Source organism: Coenobita brevimanus, chromosome 19 (assembly GCF_032717465.1).
Source record: "Coenobita brevimanus isolate Jiangsu-jjx chromosome 19, ASM3271746v2, whole genome shotgun sequence".
Lineage (NCBI taxonomy): Eukaryota > Metazoa > Arthropoda > Malacostraca > Decapoda > Coenobitidae > Coenobita > Coenobita brevimanus.
Genome location: NC_136972.1, coordinates 15975261 through 15993298, shown reverse-complemented (window position 1 = coordinate 15993298; position 18038 = coordinate 15975261). Strand labels below are relative to the sequence as shown.

At 41.1% G+C, this 18038-nt stretch overlaps 1 non-coding gene across 1 annotated transcript; it reads left to right on the top strand.

Moving 5' to 3' along the window:
• Positions 1–12147: 12147 nt before the first annotated feature.
• LOC145391774 (5S ribosomal RNA) lies at positions 12148–12266 on the top strand. Its single transcript, XR_013895903.1, has one exon. It is a non-coding gene; the product is annotated as a 5S ribosomal RNA (ribosomal RNA).
• The last annotated feature ends 5772 nt before the right edge of the window (positions 12267–18038 follow it).

The following is an 18038-nucleotide window of genomic DNA, read 5'->3' as shown; positions in this document are numbered from 1 at the left end:
TTCCCATCTACCCCATTTATTAATACTTTCCACGATTCATGTCTATCCACCCTGTCATATGCTTTCTCCATATCCATGAAGGGTGCATACAACTTCTTTCCCTTCTCTACAAACTTTTCCACTAAAGATCAAAGAATGAATATCTGATCAACACAACTTCTTCCCTTCCTAAAACCTCCCTGTTCTTCTTCAACTAATTCCTCTATTATTTCCCTAACTCTGTCAGTAAGTATTCTACCATATACTTTTCCTATAACACTAAGACAAATTCCCCTATTATTACCACACACTTCTTTTTGCCCTTTTCCTTGTACAGGGGAATAATTATACCTTACTTCCAATCCTCCGGGACTCTACCTTCCTCCCAGGTCAATCTGCACATTTTCCACGTCCATTCTACCACTATCTCTCCTCCATGCTTTAGCATTTCACCACACACTCCATCGATTCCTGGGGCTTTGTCCATTTTAACCTTACTACTACTACTACTGCTACTACTACTAACTACTAACTACTACTACTACTACTTCTGCTGCTACTACTACTACTACAACTATTACTATTATTGTGATTATTGGAGGAGGGGGGTGTAGCCTTTAACAAGTTCAAAACAACTGGTTCCCTAGCTGAGTATCAGAGCACTACCAATTCTCAGTCCAACAAAAGTTGCCGACCCCTGACATGGGCTGTACAATAAAAACCAAGAGTTCAGGCGGTCCAAAGGCGACGTTCAGTCGTCAGACTTTCCTGAGCGTCAGTCATCCATACTATAAAAAATCTGGACCGTCAGTCTTGGCGGAACCCAGTTTTGGCGTTTGAATGCCACGACATGCGCTATACTGGGCGTGAATGCGCTGCATTAGCGCCAACAGCATTCGAATTTTGAATCTTTCTTCAGTTTAAAAAAACAGACACTTCGCTAACCTATTCTAAACTGTTATTGTTATGTAGGAAATAAGTATGTATGCGCTAGAATAGGTAACAAATGATGGTAGAGCGGATGATGATGCACTGACAAGCAAGATCCAGTGTACTATATTGGCTAAAAATCATGATTTATCCTCCTTTTGCAGTTTTCTGCATGAAATAATTATTGAGATTATCCAGATTTGAATTTATATGAGCAGTGTGGGTGTATCATTGCATACGTCATAGATTTCCATGTTATGTTTCTGGCCATCTCACCAGTTATGAATTATGCAGTAGCTTATCCAGATTATGTGCACTTCTACTCATGCAGCGGTAGCCTACATCATGTGTTCCTAAATTTATATTGCAAAATATAAATACAAAGTTACTGGAGCATTATTTTTAGCATGGAAACTGCCTTACATTTTTACAAAGCTAGTTGAATGGTTACATTCATTGCAGCACCAACACAAGAGGGATGCATTAACACTCCTCCGTTCTTTTACAGCAGTTTCTTTCCACACCTACCATTCAGCCATGACCAGCAGACCATATTGAAAAATACAAGTCATCAGATGTGTGTACTGTAACAGTTGTTTATTCAGTTTCTATATATGTAGCTATAGTTTTTTTCCCCAAAATTATTGTCACCTTCCCTGTTTCAGGTATTACTTGTAAATTTCCAGTTTAGCTCAGTAATTATAATTCTCCGGTATTCACATTCTTTATTACCTTTCTCTTCAAGAAGTATGCAATAATTTCCTAAGTTACATGGTACAGTATTTCATTTTCTGAAAGTCTGCTACATATGCTTTCCTTTTTATCCAGAAATCATTCCACTTCTATAGTACTTTCATGTCGTTCTGTTTTATACATTTTCAGACTGTTTACTGTTCTGTTTTCCTAGCTTTCTCCTAAACTGGTCATGTGCTTGATGTTTGTCTCCTTCACTAAATATTTAACTCGTTACTTCCTGCTTTTCAGACATTGCTTAACTGCACCTTTCATGCTTTTCTATAACCCTTCCACCCTGACCAATATTCCATGCCTTTCCTACATCCACCTACACCCCCATTAAAATAACTGTCATTTCTTTCTAACTGACTTATATATATATATATATATATATATATATATATATATATATATATATATATATATATATATATATATATATATATATATATATGTGTGTGTGTGTGTGTGTGTGTGTGTGTGTGTGTGTGTGTGTGTGTGTGTGTGTTACAGACCATTTCCTTATGCCTGTAGCTATTTACAAGGAAGAAATGCTCTTGGGATTAAGATGCCTCAGGACGTTGCCTTTTTTTTTTTTTTTTTTTTTATCTTTTCTGTACATCTCATGAAATAATCTGCATTTATTAACAAATTTTGCTTTAAAGCCAACACAGCTATGTTCAAACCTGAGTGCTTGACTGAAACAGGTAAATATTTCAGCCAGCATCCTAACCAAGCAAGTCACTCGTATCTGGTAACCATACCTAACCATCTTAACTACATCAGCATATCAATTTATTTGGATGCAAAAACGAATTACAGTCCTCAATAAAGTACTTAAGTGATTGCACATACTTGTTGGTACTGAAGATTTTTTTACGTATTTCTGTAACTGTATGAGAACACTAGTGAAAAATAAACCTAACTAACCATTTAACAACACTGACCCAACTCTATCTGTAATTTCTGCCATGTAATATAATATTCTATATACACTATTCATATTTGTCATTTACTTCATGAGTATTCATGAGCCAGATTGTCACACAAGAATGTTGGTTAGAGGCAGCTTACTGGCTTGCCCTCAAACGTCATAACTACAGCACTGAACTGGCTAGCACACAAACTCTCAAACAGTTGTCGTTTAAAAAATCAATTGAGAAACTACACAGGTAGTCAGAAGTAAGGGATTTAATTCCCGAGCTAGGCTACTATGGCCATATAGCCCCGCTAGGTTACAGGAGCGCGCTACTACTCCCGGCACGGCAGTCCCGGGCGAGGCTCGAACTCGCAATCCCCCGATTACGAGCTTGGTGCTCTACCACTGAGCCACCGTGCCCCCGGTAGTCAGGAATAAACCATAAAGCATAATTTATTCTTCTAACTCCAATGTTACCCGCCAAGTCGCCACAATGGAAGTTTTTGTTTACTCGTATTCGTTAAGGAAACGTTTAGTCTTGTAAAATTTTATGAACGGCCTTGTATTTCTCATATCTTTTAGCCTGCTAAGGAAAATTTTATTCCTGAATTACTCAGTGTTTAAAACTTGTAAAACCGGCTATCGTATTGATGAACATTTAAGTTTGTTACACGAAAGGGGGGTCTCTTGTGGCATTTCTCTTACTGTCACATTCCAATACTATTTTACGCCACAACCAGCAGACGAACGTCTGGCGTGAACAGCAAATTTATTTATGGTACGAAACATGGGAACGTCAGACGCTCACATTCGGCAATACTGGCGTCTAGTTTTTATAGTACGCCCCATAGAGTCTTAAAACTTTGTTAGGTTATTCGTCCAGCTGGCGACTTCATCTGGCGAACTTTGATGGCAGTTCATCAACCGGATCACTGGAAAATATTCAGAATAAATAAATAAATACATACATACATACATACATACATACATATACATATCTCTCATCTCATCTCATCAGCCATTTGAGTGTCCACTGCAGGACCGGCCTATCCCGACCGAAGTGGGGACGATATAGCCAATGTATCTCTACCAAGTGGCTTAGGCTGTCTGGTAGAGACTTTTTGTAGGGTGAAAAGTGCTTATAAGTGTAACTGTTGTGTTGGAGTGGCTTTGGATGTGTGTGTAGTCTGTGAACCAAGTGTAACCGGCCCGCACAAGCCGACTGGGTGCAAATATACTTTACAGTATGCGACACTGGTTCAACCACAGCACACCTTGTGTCTGCCAATGCAGTACATAGTGTGAAGAACGTTCCCAAAGTTTATTACCCTGGCGAAGCGCGAACTCTCGTTCTTCAGTGTACGAAAATGCACATTTTACCACTGTATCACAGAGGCATATATATATATATATATATATATATATATATATATATATATATATATATATATATATATATATATATATATATATATGAAGAACGGATTCTACGATACTATCACGGAAACTGTGTAAGCTAGCAAGATGAAATTTTACAGCATGCCTTAAGGAAGATGCAGTGGGGAGAGAAGTATCCGTCCAAACGGATGATTTTTCTCTGCGATTGCCATGAGTTAAATAATGGGACTTTTCCAGATATTCCAGATGTCACCTAATTTTCCATGAAAGATAATGCTAGAGCCACGAAACTTGGTGAACTTATAGACAGTGATGTCCTTAGGTGACATCCACAGTATCACTGACCCTGACCTGAAGGTCTGTTTATACTTCGGATTCTAGTAGGCAATGACTATGGGAAGTTTTCTTTATCAAAAAATGTCCTTCGTCGCTTTTACGGTGTTCTAGTTATTAAAGGATTATTATTATTATTATCTATCTATCTATCTATTGCCAGACGCCTCAATCCCGTTTGGGGTGGCCACAAACAAATCGCCTCCAAGTCGCCCTGTCCCCCGCCATTTCACTGCCCTGCTCCCAACTCACACCCCCCTCTCTCATATACCTCTCCACCCCATCCCTCCATCTCATCCTCGGCCTCCCCCTCCCTCTTCCCCCCTCCACCTCACTCATATACACTCTCTTCGTCAGTCTTTCACCCTCCATCCTCTCCACATGGCCAAACCACATCAGTGTGTTCCTCATAACGCTTCCTATCACATCCACATCCACACCACAACGCTCCTTTATATCCTCATTCGTCAGCCTGTCTCTCCACGTGACTCCACAGGCTCCTGTTAAATAACTCATTTCCACTGCTCTCACTCTTGACTTGTGTCCTTCCAACAATGTCCAAGCTTCACTTCCGTACGTTAGAGTTGGTATCACAATACTGTCATGTAGTAACTTTTTCACTTCCATGCTCACTTCCCTGTTTCTTATCACTGCTTTCAAAGAACCAGCAACCTTTCTTTCCTGCTGTACCCTTTCAAGCACTTCACCCTCCAAACCTCCATCCTTACTCATCACACTACCCAAGTACTTAAACGTACTCACATTTTCCAATTCCTCACCATCCAACCTCGCTGTACATTCACTAACTTCACCTCTCTCAAAGACCATCACTTTACTCTTCCCTACATTCACCTTTAGATTCCGTTTCTTACACACTCTCTCAAACTCATCCACCAAGCCTTGCAGCTCCCCTTCGTCTTCACTCAACAACACAGTATCATCTGCAAACAACAGTACAGGGAGTTTCGAAACACTATCCTTATTATTATTATTATTATTATTATATCCCCTGTGGTGGGGGGGACACAATCTGTCTGCACTATGGGGTGGTACTACTACTCTGCGACCAGGTTGTGTTAGGATGAATACTGCCACCGTATTCCCTCCGTGTCGTAAAAGCGACTAAAAGGGGTGGGGTGAAGGGACTAGGGACCCCCTCCTGTGTTTTTTTTTTTTTTTTTAGTTCCTAAAAAGAAACAGGCCAGAGAAAGGGATTGGGGACTGAGTTATCCCCATGCCCTGAAGATTGGGTCTATGAATGTGCGAGGATGTAGTACGATTGAGGCTAAAAGGGAGGAGATTGGGAGAATGTTTGCGAGAAGAAAGTTGGATATGTTAGCTTTGAGTGAAACGAAGATGAAAGGAAAGGGTGAGTCTATGTCTGGAAGTGTGAATGGAAGGTTGTCTGGTGCTGATAGAGGAAGGGCAAGAGAAGGTGTGGCCTTGTTAGTGAGTCCGGAAGTACAGCAGTGTGTGATTGAATGGAAGGAGGTGTCATCGAGACTGATGTGGGTGAATGCAAAATTTGAATGTGAGTTGTGGGTGTTTATGAGTGTATATGGGCCTGGTAGTGAATGGGATGAGGAAGAGAGGGAGTCTGTCTGGAATGATGTTGATGAGTGTCTGCAGAGTTTTGGAGTGAATGTGGTAATGATGGGAGATCTGAATGCTAGAGTGGGAAATGTAGCAGTTGAAGGTGTAGTTGGTATGCATTGTGTGCCTGGAAGAAATGAAAATGGGGAACGAATGATAGGGATGTGCGTTGAGCGAGAGATGGTGATTGTAGATACCCTGTTTGAGGAGAAAGATATTTATAAGTATGCATGAGTGAGACAGGAGGGTGGAAGGGTTGTTGATAGAGCATTGCTGGAGTATGTGGTTGTGTCCAGGAATGTAATAGGAAGATTGTTGGATGTGAGAGTTCTGAGAGGGGAGGGTGGAGGTATGTCTGACCATTACCTGGTGGAGGGGAAGTTAAGAGTACGTAAGAGATGGGTGAGGGTTAGGAGAGTTAGGTGTGGCAGGGAGGTTTTGAAAGTGAGTTGGATAAAAGAGAGAAAAAGATAGAAATTGAAAGGAGAAATTGAAAGATGAGTGGAATGCAGTGAAAGATCAGGAAAATGGCAGTGTGGAGGAGGAATGGCAGTAATTTAACCCGCCCCATCCCGACCACTTTTCCACCACTGACTCCTCCCGATCCCAACCATTTTTGGATTTTTTTTTTTTTGGCTCAAACCTCCGCTTTTGGTACTTTTGGTGAGAAACATCGCAAATTCATAGAGAAATCGCTCACCTGAGGTTTAAAATACTAGATACAGGTAGGAGTACCTCCTTACCTTACTGGGTTTTCTAACAGGCTGCCACCAAAGAAAACGAGTTCAATGGGAGGATAACTATTTCACACCACTCATAAACGGTATTTATTTATTTACTGGCACAAATTTATGTAGTATGAGAGTATATTGGTTTCCAAGCAGTAATATAAGCATTATAAGCATTGTTTCACTCACTAATACCTGACCTTTTTTTGCCACATTACCTGATCATCATTTCTAACTGTTTCTTCCTCTAATGCTATGTAAAGTTTGTCCTCCACATTGTCATTGATTGGGGAATCACTCTGGCCCTGAATTTCGTACCGTGGCATGACATGGCTTTACTGGCCAGGTCACTGATAACAGGTGAGTTGTTGAGACAATGGCGTGCAGGGGAGGGGAGGAGGTCATGCTGGGTAAGGCATTGTCCCTGCCTGGTATCTCGTAGAGGAAGGTGTCACGTGTATACGTATAAAAAATCACTCGCGAAAATTGAAAATTGTGCAAATTAGGGACCTTGCAATTGATTAGCGTTTAGGTATGTTGGCGGGATTGGCAGTGACAAAACATGTGGACGTTAAAGAACATTGACGGGACGCCGCGGGTTAAGAGTGCTGACGTGGTGGGGCATGCAGAAGAGGTGTGTGGTGTGAGACATGTGGGTGGTGGTCTAAGAAAAGGAAGTGAATAGTGATGCGAGGAAGTAAGTATGGCTGTGGCTGAGAAGAGACGTGCATATGAAGTGTGGCTGCAGAGGAAGGATGAGGTGTCATATGAGAGGTATAAGGAAAAGAGGAATAGGGTGAGAAGTGCTGTGCGTGATGCTAAAATGGCAGCAGATGAGAGATGGGGTATGGGTTGACTGAGAATTTTCAACAGAATAAGAAAATGTTTTGGAAGGAGGTGAAAAGAGTGCAAAAGGGAGAGTCTGGGAAGGAAGAGCGAGTAAAAGCAGAGGATGGAAGGATGTTAACTGAGATGGATGCAGTAAGGAAGAGATGGGCAGAGTATTTTGAAAGATTGTTAAATGAAGAGGAGGAAACGGTGGCTGAGATTGTGGCAGATGGAAGGGTCCAAGGAACAAATGTGTTGGGAGAGTTGAATGATTCTTTGATCACGATGGAGGAAATGCAGGAGGCAGTAAAGGAGATGAAAAAAGGGAAAGCTGCAGGTATGGATGGGTGTGCTGTGGAATGCCTGAAGGGTGGTGGAACAACTATTGTTGACTGGTTCGTAAGATTGTTGAATGTATGCTTTGTGAAAGGAATGGTGCCAATTGACTGGGCAAGTGTTTGTGTGGTCCCGTTGTATAAAGGTAAGGGTGATAAGTATGAATGTACTAGCTTTAGGGGTATAAATCTGTTGAGTTTGTAGGTAAGGTGTATAATTGAGTGTTAATTATGAGAGTTAGAGAGGGTACAGAGTGAGTGATTGGTGATGAGCAGTGTGGCTTTAGGAGAGGGATGGGATGCGTGGATCAGGTGTTTGCTGTGAGATAAGTGTGAGAAAACTAGCAAAAGACAAGGATGTGTTTTGGGCATTCATGGATTTAGAGAAAATGTATGATAGAAATGATAGGGAGGCTTTGTGGACTGTTTTAAGATTGTATGGACTTGATGGTAGGTTACTAAAAAGGGTGAAAAGTTTTTATGTAAATAGGACAACGTGTGTAAGTGTGGGAAATACTGTGAGTGATTGGTTTCCTGTGAGAGTGGGGCTGCAACAGGGATGTGTGATGTCGCCTTGGTTGTTTAATATTTATATGGATGGAGTTGTAAGGGACGTGAATGCAAGAGTATTAGGTGGAGGTCTGAGTCTGGTGAATGTTGATGGTAGAGAGTGGAATCTGAAGCAGCTGCGCTTTGCAGATGATACTGCACTGGTGGCTGATTCAGAGGAGAGATTGAGACAGTTGGTAGAGGAGTTTGGAAGGGTGTGTGAAAGGAGGAAATTGAAAGTATATGAGAATAAGAGTAAAGTGATGAAATGTACAAGGTCATTAGATGGTAGGAGGATGAATATAGGTTTGAATGGCGAGTTGCTTGAGGAGGTAGAGCGTTTTAAGCATTTAGGGTCACATTTTGCTGTGGATGGAAGAATAGATGCAGAAGTGAAGCTTAGAATGGATGAAGTAGGAAAGGTGCTGGGAGGAATGAAAAAAGTGTTTAGATGTCGTTTGCTTAGAATGGATGTAAAGAGAAGGCTGTATGAGGGTATTGTGGTACTGACTGCTTTATATGGGGCTGAAACATGGAATACGGGCGTAGCAGAGAGGAAAAGTTTGAATGTAATGGATATGTGTCTGAGAAGTATGTGTGGAGTGACGCGTATGGATTGAGTGAGAAATGATGAAGTGCGAAGGAGAACTGGAGTTGTTCGGGAGATGGCTGATCGAGTTGAGCAGAGGGTGTTGTGATGGTTTGGGCATATGGAGGGAATAGATAATGAGCGATTGGTGAAAAAGATAACTAGATCTGATGTGGGAGGTGTAAGGCTTAGAGGGAGACAACGAATAGGATGGATGGACAGCGTGAAGAGAACGTTGGATGCGAGAGGGATGTCTGTCGAGCAAGGAAGAGTTGCTGTGCGTGACAGAAATTAATAGTGAGAAACTGTGAATGAATAAATGATGACACAGCCCTGATGGGATATTCTCCCACAATTGGTCTGATCAGCTAATCAGGTCAAGTGTGGGTAAGGGGATTGGTCTATTATGATGTGGCAGGGGTAAACCAGCCCTGTTGTCGGGCCTTGCTGCAGATGTCACTGATTGCACTGCGCAGTTGACCCTCGTGCAGTGTGATGCGATGAGGATCTGTCCCTTCTCCCCTTTGGGGCTGAGATACGAATGAATGTATTTGGGTCGATGAGTAAATTGGGAGTGTGTCGTCCTGTCTCGGCTACCTCCCTTTCCTTAGAGGAAGCAGCCTAGGTATATAGATAGATGATGTTGATGATGATGATGATGATGATGATGATTATTATCATTATTATTATTAGTAGTAGTAGTAGTAGTATAATCATTATTTTTATTATTATTAATGTACCTCTCTCTCTCTCTCTCTCTCTCTCTCTCTCTCTCTCTCTCTCTCTCTCTCCTCATATACCATTAGACACCTGTCTCAGAACACGAAAAATGCTTGTCTTTTCAACTCTGTCTCAGGCTGCTACAACTCACTCTCCACTTGATGATATTCAGGCTTTAGCTGGAGTAAATGGAAGGTAAACGATATGTATCAGTATTATGATCCAGGCTTCATCGAGTCAGGCAAAATAGTATAAAAAAATATTAACGATAATGTTACTATTACTACTACTACTACTACTACTACTACTACTACTACTACAACAACAACTACTACTACTACTACTACTACTACTACTATTACTACTACTACAACTGTTGATAATGATAGTATGGTGATGGTGATGATTATGACGATTATGCAAAGGACAACAGCAGCAACAACAACAACAACAACAACAACAACAACAACAACAACAACGATAATAATAATAATAATAGTAATAATAATAAAAGCAATACGGATAATGATGATGATAATAAAAATAATGATAATAATAAAAAGAAAGAAAAACGATAACTAAAACTACAACAATAACAATAAAAATAATAACGATAACGACAATAACAACAATAACAATAATAAAAACAATAAGAACAAGAACAAGAACAATAATAATAATAATAATAATAATAATAATAATAATTCATTCATTCATTCATTGCCAGACGCCATGTATCCCAGACGGGGTGGCCAAGGGCTTAGAGTTAATTGTTTTACAGGGAGGGGCACTAATCCTCCACCAACCCCACTTGACACGTAGGGATGCCAACAGCATCTGGTGTTCCCAGGCGGTCACCCATCCAAGTACTAACCAGACCCAACGTTGCTTAATAATAATAATATAAAGAAGAAGATGAAAAGCTTATACCAATAATAATGATAATAGGAATAAGAACGGATGCAATAACATTAAATAAAATTATTTTCAATATGACCTCTGCTGTCTTAACCTTATTAGAGTCCGGTAATTGTTAGGTCACATTGGGTTAAGTTAGTTCTCTCTCTCTCTCTCTCTCTCTCTCCGGCTCAATAGCAGCGCCAGGAAAATAACAGCGGCGAAATTGGAGACAAAAATAGCGCGTGAAAATGTCAGGATCATCATCTCATATATTGCACTTAATCTGTCCAGCGCTCTAATGTTCTGAAAAGTATCCTGATAACTGACTCGGGTCGAGGCAAGAGCTCTTTTTTCCTTTCTTTTGTTACACCTTTTAACTCTGAATCCCGCGGAAATATGAGTGAAAAAGTCTGTCTAGCTGGTTATTTGATCCAAGGTAAACATCGGGTGCAGTCCGAATATTTGGAATGTACTAAGTCATATCCTCTCATTTCTTTCTGTTACTTTTCCTCATCTTTTCCTTTCTTTGTATTCTTCCTCATTCCTCCTGCCTTCCCCTTTCTCCTTTTCCTTGTCTCTTTCGTCCTCTTAGTCCTTCTCCTCCTCTTCCTCTTTCCTATCTCTTACTCTTCCTCCAATTCCTTTCACCTTTCTTTCTACGTTTCCTCATTTCTCTCCGTCTCACCCTTCCTCTCCTTTCCTCCCTCACCGACACCTTTACCTTCTTCCGATCTGTTTCTCATCCTCCTCTTCCTCGTTTCCCCATACTCTTCCTAATTTCTCCTGTCTTCCTTCTCATTTTCCTTGTTTCTTCCGTTCTCTAATTCCTTCTCCGCCTGACTCTTTCCTCCTCCGTTTTCCCTTCTTTCCTCCAACACCTCCACCTCACTTTACCATCACAGTGTGTGTAGTGAATGCAGTTGAAGAAGACCAGTAATATATCCTTCTATTTCTTCCTTCCTTACTTTTTCTCCTCCTCCACCTTCATTATTTTCGTCCAGCTCCTCCACTAAACTGTAACCGTATGTAAAGTGTTGGGCACAGTGAGGGGAAGAGATTAATGACACACACACACACACACACACACACACACACACACACACACACACACACACACACACACATATACACACACACACACACACACACACACACACACACACACACACACACACACACACACACACTGCTGTTCCTTTTACGAATAAGAACATATGACGAGAGGGTTATAGCAAGGGCCATGCACACTGGGGACAATAATTCGAATGAAAACAATACAAAAAATGCAACTCATTAAGTAAATTTAATCCTGTTAAAAACGTTACGATAGAATAATAATAAAAAAAAAATAAAAGCTGTACGAAATATTGGAATGAGAGAATAAAGAAGTTTCACGAAAGTCTTACAACGTTTGTGACCGACGAGAATAATAGGAAGGTCATGGAAGGCGACTGGAAAAAAAAAATGGAAGTTTGTGGAACGTTGTGGAAATTTCTAGAACGTTTCATAAGGGTATATAAATGGTACTTCCGTGCAGAGTGAGTTAGTTTACGCTCAAAAATCAGCGAGTGAAGATTTTTTTTTTTTTTTTTTTTTTTTTTTTTTTTAATAGTGAACGGCCATACCACGTTGAGTACACCGCTTCCCATCCGATCAGCGAAGTTAAGCGACGTTGGGTCTGGTTAGTACTTGGATGGGTGACCGCTTGGGAACACCAGTTGCTGTTGGCATCCCTACGTGTCAAGTTGGGTTGGTGGAGGATTAATGCCCCTCCCTGTAAAACAATTAACTCTAAGCCCTTGGCCACCCCGTTTGGGATACATGGTGTCTGGCAATGAATGAAAAAAAAAAAAAAAAAGAAAGATGTCAAATAAACGACAGAATTCTTTGTGTCACTTCCAAGGTTCTTTAGAGTTCAGTATGTAAATTACCCTGAGTGTCTACCCTTTCAGTACTTTAGTCAGTTACAGTACCTAAGTTTACTGTATTGCGTTACTTAGTTTAGTGGGTAATTAAGGCGCTGCAGTTGGATTGAGCCTGTGCAGGTTTACATCCAAGGGATGTATGGGGTATATTGGTCGCGTAATACCTCTCAGGGATGAGTGAAGTTGACCACTCCCATCTTAAATGTCAGGACCAACTTGCCTGGCCCAGGGCTCCTGTGCTCCTCGTAGGGCAACACAGGATTAGATGATGAGTGAATGAATGAAATAAAGTAAATAAACTATGTTATGAAAGTTTGTTTCCTTTTTCAAAACCACACCCTTTCAAAAACTCTGCGCACGGCCATGGTTACTGCAGTAGGCTAGGCAGCTTCTACAAGAGTAACTAAACTACTAGAATCAGACAAGGACAACAGAGAAGAAGGCTCTCCACCGTCCATTAAACCCTGCAGCCCAAACCGGCAAGGAAAAGTGAGAACACCATGCAGTATAGAAAAACAGGCATGAACATTTTATAGTAAAGTGAGAAAGGAGAAAAGATACTAACAAAGTGAAACCTAAAGAGGAGAAAAGAATACATTACTTCTGGTTATTATTACATTTTTTTTTTAATCCTTGTTTGTCAAATGTTTATCTAGCATATGCTTGAAACTCTCAATGGAACGGGCAGCAGGTAAACCACTTGGTACCTAATTCCATTTGTCCACTACTCTACTGCCAAATCAGTTTCTGGCTATCTCTTTACTAAAACAGAATTTATCTATTTTGAAACTATTATTTCTAGTTCTGTGTTACTATGCTCACTTTAAGTACCTTGCCATTAACTCTTTTGTTTTTTCGCTTCCATCCATTTAAACACGTTAGCTTTGTGTCTCATTACTCTATTCCTTCCTGGCGAGTTTCCGAACATCATGGATTATTTTTGACATTTTTTCTGTACGTAATTTAACGACCTTATATCCATCCCCAAGTACGGAAACAAAAATTGCACAGAATTGTCTAAATGCGACCTTACTAATGCAACAGAAAGTTGAAGTATTACTTTAGGTGTCCAAGTATTCACGCTTCGTTGGAGAAAATCCTAGGAGCCTATTTACTTTATTTCTCGCATTTAATCACTGCTCCCTTGGTTAAAAGGCCTTACTAACCATGACTCATAGCTCTTGATCCCATTTCGATTTACTGCTTTCTCTGTTATCTAAGTTGTATTAGATATCTGCGATGGTTTTACCCACGTTAAGTAGTTTACGTTTTTTCCATGTTAAATTTCATTTACCAGCCTTACATCACGTGTAGATTATACTGAAGTCTTTTTGATGATTAACACAGTCGTCATTTGAGTTAATAATAAGCCTTGTTTTTGTGCCATTAGCAAATTTGCTATTACAGTTATTGTTACCTCAGTCAAGGCCATTCCAACTTCACTTCACTGTTCTCACAAGAACTGGAGCTATACAAACTTTACTAACTGCTATTACACTTAATGCTTGGCAACACCTCACTGTTATTACACTTAATGCTTGACAACACTTCACTGTTATTACACTTAATGCTTCACAACACTTCACTGTTCTCGTAAGTACCGAAAATAATCTTCACTAACTGCAATTACACTTAATGCTTGCCAACAACACTTCACAAACTTCACTAACAGCACTGCACTAAGCTCAAACTGAACTGAAAACCGACTGACTTGTTCTCGTCTCTTATCCATCTTTTCATAAGCTTTCATTGTCCGAGAATGATCTACTTCTCCACAGTTCTGGTGTATTCCAGAAAATGAGCACAGTTACCAACTCGGAGACAACCAAAACAATCAAGAGTTTTCTTACATTTCATAACACTGTAAATTATTTACCATACAAACTTAATTTTAATTATATAATTTAACAATCATGTAAATAAAACATTATAGAGAAAAGGAGCATACAAATTAATGCATAACTTACGAAACAACTAAACTCACAAACAGCAGGGAGACTGGCAACTCTGACTCGTACCGAAACCTACGGTATGAGAAATGCTGAGACGCTCCTCAGCCACCTAACTGGCAAATCCTGCTTATTAACACTACCCCCTCCCTAGTTCTTTGTCGTACTGACAAAACTACACAATATGTAAAAACAAACCTTAATTCTAATGAAACATTTAGCTATACACAAAATAATTCTTCAACTTAGCAAGTCTTCTTCTATTCCGCTTCTGACGGCGTCCTTCCTCCTCCACACAGTCCACTCCTCCTGGAAGGTCTTGGTCCTCTTCCTGATTCACTTCTTCTCTTGGGGAACTGTCACCATCCTGTTGCACTTCAGCTCCTTGGTCCTTCTCAACATCTTCGGCTGTGGGATAGCACGATTCCTCAGAGACGTCCCAGCTGTATTGTCCTGGCCCATGGTCCAGTCACAGATGGTTCACGTGTATCACCTTTGGGTGAGACTTCCTGCCTTCCCGAATCTGATACGTTACATCTGTTGTGGACTGTTTTAAGATTGTATGGAATTGATGGTAGGTTACTAATAAGGGTGAAAAGTTTTTAAGTAAATAGGACAGCGTGTGTAAGTGTGGGAAATACTGTGAGTCATTGGTTTCCCGTGAGAGTAGGCCTGCAGCAGGGATGTGTGATGTCATGGTGGTTGTTTAATATTTATATGGATGGAGTTGTAAGGGACGTGAATGTAAGTTTTAGGTGGAGGTCTGAGTCTGGTGAATGTTGGTGGTAGAGAGTGGAATCTGAAGCAGCTGTTGTTTGCAGATGATACTGCACTGGTGGCTGATTCAGAGGAGAGATCGAGACAGTTGGTAGAGGAGTTTGGAAGGGTGTGTGAAAGGAGGAAATTGAAAGTATATGAGAATAAGAGTAAAGTGATGAAATGTACGAGGTCGTTAGATGGTAGGAGGATGAATATAGTTTTGAATGGCGAGTTGCTTGAGGAGGTAGAGTGTTTTAAGTATTTAGGGCCACATGTTGCTGTGGATGGAAGAATAGATGCAGAAGTGAAGTTTAGAATGAATGAAGTAGGAAAGGTGCTGGGAGGAATGAAAAAAGTGTTTAGATGTCGTTTGCTTAGAATGGATGTAAAGAGAAGGCTGTATGAGGGTGTTGTGGTACCGACTGCGTTATATGGGGCTGAAACATGTAGCAGAGAGGAAAAGTTTGAATGTAATGGAGATGTGTCTGAGAAGTATGTGTGGAGTGACGCGTATGGATCGAGTGCGAAATGATGAACTGCGAAGGAGAACTGGAGTTGTTCGGGAGATGGCTGATCAAGTCGAGCAGAGGGTGTTGTGATGGTTTGGGGATATGGAGAGAATGGATAATTAACAAGTCAATGGGTAGGCATAACTCTGGGCCCATCAGTTTTGCAGCAATGTAGCCAGCAGACTCATGGGATGCAGACCAATATGCCATCAGCAATGCAGGTAATTTCTGGTCCCATTCTGTCTAAGCATCAACTCGTTACTTGGCCAGTTCTTGTCCCAGGGTCCAGTTGAATTTCTCCACCATCCTATCTGACTGTGGCCTTAGGGGGGTCGTCCTGGTCTTCTTCATCCCCAGTAACTTGCAGCACTCATGAAACACAGCAGACTCGATGTTTCTACCTTGGTCTGACTGTAGCTCTTGTGGCATCCCAAAACAACAGAAATCTGCATCCTCCATCTGCATCCTCTTCAGGTCTGCTTCATCTGACGTTGGCCCTGTCACAACCGTACAGCGGCATTTCTTGCCAAGATTCCCATTCCTACTGCATTCCTTGCCATCTGTTCTTCCGTCTTCTCGCACACTATTCATCAAGGTTCTTCTGCATTTCCTAAGTGGTGGGACTTCCTGGGAAAAATTAGTTGGTTGTTGCCTCTCGTCACCAGCCTTCACTAAAGTACCCTCATCTTTCTCAGTTGGACACTCATAGCTGAAGTGTCCCACCTCACCACATGTCCAAAACCTGTTTGTTGCAATCAGAGATTTCCTTGTACTGTTCTGTTCTTGCTCCTTCTTCCATTTGTGACAATCCATCTTCCTGTGTCCCAGCTTCCCACAGAACCAGCAACCTTCTCCGGGCTTCTCCTGTTCCCTCTTCCACCTGTAGCAGTCCTCTTTCCTGTGTCCTGGCTTTTCACGCACAAGCACCTTCCTTCAAAATGTTCATTTTACGTACCTGCCCCTTTCTTGCCTTAACCCGATTAATTTTTGATTTTTTTTGGGGGGGGCTCAAACATTTCCTTTTGGTGAGAAACTAATGAAAATCACCAAGAAAGTTTTTTTTTTTTTTTTTTTTATGTGTATGACTCTGGGCAAAGGCTTCAGGGCCTATATCTCGGGGGCAGTAGCCTATCCCAAGGCCCAGGTGTCCTACATCTCCACATGTCACCACTTCGGCACTAACACCCACCATCCATATTGAATACATGCTAGGGCTGTCTCATACAGGACTGGTGTATTGGTATTAGCGGGGATATTTTTGCGACATGTCAGCGGGTCATCTTGTAGATCAGGAAAGTCTGCTTTTTATGAAATTCAAATCCTTAAACCGTTCCCTGCCCCAGCCGGGATTCGAACCTGGGTCCATCAGGACTGCACGCCGCCTCTCTACCGATTCAGCCACCGCCCCCTGTCACCCCTTAGTGCTCCTAAGGTGCATCCCCCTTCACCTCAGCCAGGTGTTCTATGGCTGGACTAGTGTGGCTGCTCCGTTTTCTATAGTGGGAAGGAGGAGGGTAACTAATCAAAACCAACCTAAATACATATACTTACATTTATTTGCTACAAAAGTACATATTGTGGTATATATATATAATGGGTGAAAATAACGTAGGCTCATAATGGTACCACCCGTAAGTCGCCGATTTCTGGCACACTTGACTAGCTGATACTGTTGTTTCCACTAACATACACTTTGAAAAATTTGATTAGAGGTATGTACACTCATCACAGCCCTATATATTATTAATAAGCACCACAGGATTGCTGTGTGGTGGGAGGTGAGAGCGGGCAACGCTCCACCTCACCTCCGTTCCACCTCACCTCCCACCCACCTCGTGCCACACACCTCCCACTCTCCACCCAACACTATATTTGTCTCTTACTCACTGAGTTTTCACACACATGATCAGTATTGGTGTTTTGTTAGCATTGCAAAATATACAAAGATTACCTCATTATCTATCGTACTGATTGAATATTGTCACAAGCACATTGTTCCTTACACATAGGCCTATAAGTTTTATACATACGATACCTCGTCAGGATGGATACTGCTAGCATAAAGCATTGCTTTTTTTTCCTTATTTTGATACGATTCTTCACTTTCTCACTTACGTGTAGGCATGCACACAAACACTCAGACAGCCTACCACGTGCCTATGGCTATAAGTTTTATACGTATGATACCTCGTCAGGAAGCATACTGCTAGTATAAAGCATTGCTTTTTTCCTTATTTTGATACGATTCGTCACTTTATCACTCACGTGTAAGCATGCACACAAACACTCAGGCAGCCTGCCACGTCTCTAGGCCTGTAAGTTTTTATAATTAAAATACCTATTCAGGAGCAACATAGTCT